This window comes from Tachyglossus aculeatus, chromosome 21 (genome assembly GCF_015852505.1).
Source record: "Tachyglossus aculeatus isolate mTacAcu1 chromosome 21, mTacAcu1.pri, whole genome shotgun sequence".
In the NCBI taxonomy this organism is placed as follows: Eukaryota; Metazoa; Chordata; class Mammalia; order Monotremata; family Tachyglossidae; genus Tachyglossus; species Tachyglossus aculeatus.
Window position 1 is genome coordinate 69,070,313 of NC_052086.1, and position 3,239 is coordinate 69,073,551.

The following is a 3,239-nucleotide window of genomic DNA, read 5'->3' on the forward strand; positions in this document are numbered from 1 at the left end:
CATAGTAAGCGCTTAATAAATGCCATCATTATTATTACCCCAGAGCTTACAACAGTGCTTGGCACATAGTAAGTACTTAATTATTATTATCATTCTCTGTGCCTGAATTCTTACCTGTAAGTTATCTATCAGTCGATCATATTCATTAAACACTTATTGTGGGCAGAGCACCGTACTAAGCACTTGGGAGAGTACAACATAACAGAGTTGGTAGAAACATTCTCTGCTCACAATAAGCTTACAGTCTAGAGGGGGAGACAAATATTAATTTAAGTAAATAAATTATGGGTATGTACATAAGTTCTGTGAGGATGAGGAAAGGGGGAATAAAGGGTATAAATCAATTGCAAGGATACCACAGAAGGGAGTGGGAGAAGAGGAAATGAGGGTTTAGTTGGTGAAGGCCTCTTGGAAGAGATACGCTTTCAGGTTTTGAGGGTGAGGAAAGTGATCATCTACTGGATACGAAGAGGGAGGGCATTCCAGGCCAGAGGCAGGACGTGGACACAGGGATGGAGGCAAAACAGATGAGATCGAGGTACAGTGAGAAAGTTGGAAATTATAGTAGTGAAGTGTGAGGACTGGATTGTAGTAGGAAATCAGAGAAATGAGGTAGGAAGGGGCAAGGTGACTGAGTGCTTTAAAGTCAATGATAAGGAGTTTTTGTTTGAAGCAGAAGATGACCAGCGTTAGAGAAGCAGCAAGGCTCAGTGGCAAGAGCCCGGGTTTGGGGGTCAAAGGTCGTGGGTTCTAATCCCAGCTCCGCCACCTGTCAGCTGGGTGACCTTGGGCAAGTCATTTCACTTCTCCGGGCCACAGTTCCCTCATCTGTCAAATGGGGATGAAGACTGTGAGCCCCACAGGGGACAACCTGATTATTTTGTAACCTCCCCAGCACTTAGAAGAGTGCTTTGCACATAGTAAGTGCTTAATAAATGCCATCGTTATTATTATTATTATGAGCAACCACTGGAGGTTCTTGAGGAATGGGGCTACATGGCCTCAGTGATTTCATAGAAAAACGATCTGGGCAGCAGAGTGAAGTTTGGACTGGAGTGGGGGGAGACAGGAGGCAGGGAAATCAGCAAGGAGGCTGATGCAGTAATCAAGGTGGGATAGGATAAGCGATTGGGTCAGAGTAGTAGCAGTTTGGATGGAGAAGAAAGGGCGAGCTTCAGTAATGTTGTGAAGGTTGAACCGACAGGAGTTGGAGACAGATTGAAAATGTGGGTTGAATGAGAGAGATGAGCCGAGGATAACGCCAAGGTACCGGGCTTGTGAGACAGGAAAGGTAGTGGTGCTGCCTACGGGGACGGGAAAGTCAGTGAGGGCACAGGGTTTGAGTGGGAAGATGAGGAGTTCTGTTTTGGACATGTTACATTTGAGGTGTCTGTGGGACATCCAAATAGAGATGTCCTGAAGGCAGGCGGTAATGTGCGACTGCAGAGAAAGAGAGAGGTCAAGGCTGGAGATGTAGATTTGCAAATTATCTATTTCATAGAGAGTGGGTGTAAGTGGAGAATAAAAGGGACCCAGAACTGAGCCTTGGGGGACTCCCACAGTTGGCATATAATAATAATAATAATGATGGCATTTATTAAGCGCTTACTATGTGCAAAGCACTGTTCTAAGCACTGGGGAGGTTACAAGGTGATCAGGTTGTCCCAAGTGGGGCTCACAGTGTTAATCCCCATTTTATAGATGAGGTAACTGAGGCACAGAGAAGTTAAGTGACTTGCCCAAAGTTGCACAGCTGAGAAGCGGCGCAGTCGGAATTTGAACCCATGACCTCTGACTCCAAAGTCCATGCTCTTTCCACTGCACCACGCTGCTTCATATGCACCTAATAATTTATATATTATATTATATTATATATTATATTATGTATTATATTATATTATATTATATTATATTATATTATATTATATTATATTATATTATATTATTGTATTATATTTTTGAATTATATGATTTTTTATATACATAAAACGTTGATACCCTCTTAGGGTCAGACCTGGAGAGTTTCCAGTACTCTCCCAATCTTGACTACAGGAGGGAGAGTCAAGCAGAGACCTACCCATTCCATTCCTAGCTTGGGCAGTGGCTAGCGAATGGAAGGCAATCTGCTATAAGTCAAAATTCATCTGTACTGGGCAGCAGTGGAATGGGAGAGAGTAGAGGGCATAGACTAATTAACTGCATGGAAGGAGGCAACGGTAAACCACTTCCACTTCTTTACCAAGAAAACTCTATGGATCCACTACCGGAACGATTGCAGATGGAGGTGGGACGTTCCAGGAGAGATGCGTCCATGGTGTTGCTTTAAATCGGTTACATCTCAACAGCTTAAGACAGCAACAAAACTTTGATATTTGCTCCAGGCCAATAGCACTATGTACATATGCTTTATTATTTCCCCTATCTAAAATTGATTTTAATGTCTGTCACCCCCTGCTGACTGTAAACTCCACGTGAGCAGGGAGCAAATAGTTTTCAGATTACAGTCACTTAGTAGTGAATCACATCACACCTCCTCTGGGCTGAACATGAGAAGAGAGCGGCTGCCAGAAGGATAAGGACAGCAGGAACGTATGCCAAGTGCTATTGAAGAGCTTTTCCTTTTTAGAGGGAAAAACTTGAGTTGTCTTTCACTTGTCTCCTTTGATCATTCTGCTGCACAGGTTTTATGGAACATATTTCTTCTAGAAGGTCAACTTTAACCTCCGGGCCAGACCTCTCTATGTTGGTATTTTTTTCAAATTATGGTATTTGTTAAGTGCTTACTATGTGCCAGGCATAGCACTTAGCCCTGGGGTAGATACAAACCAATCAGGTTGGGCACAGTCCACGTCCCACAGTCTTAATCCCTATTTTACAGATGAGGTAATTGAGGCCCAGGGAAGGGAAGTGACTTGCCCAAGGTCACACAGCAGACAAGTAACACCCACGTCCTCTGACTCTCAGTCCCATGCTCTATCTAGTGTGGCCTAGTCCCTGTCCCACACAGGGCTCACAGTTTTAATCCCTATTTTCCAGATGAGGTAACTGAGGCCCAGGAAAGTGAGGCGATTTCCCCAAGGTCTCTGCAATTACACTCTCCAAGGCACTTAGTATAGTGCTCGTCACACAATAAGCACCTGATAAATACTATGGATTGCTTGATTGTTAGATTCTATGGCAGGGAAGATGGAGATTGGGATTCATTCATTCATTCAGTCGTACTTATTGAGTTTTTACTG

The 3,239-nt window shown here is 43.6% G+C and overlaps 1 non-coding gene across 1 annotated transcript; it reads left to right on the forward strand.

Moving 5' to 3' along the window:
- The first annotated feature begins 1,996 nt into the window (after positions 1-1,996).
- LOC119942957 lies at positions 1,997-2,134 on the forward strand. Its single transcript, XR_005455449.1, has one exon. It is a non-coding gene; the product is annotated as a small nucleolar RNA SNORA7 (small nucleolar RNA).
- Positions 2,135-3,239: the final 1,105 nt, after the last annotated feature.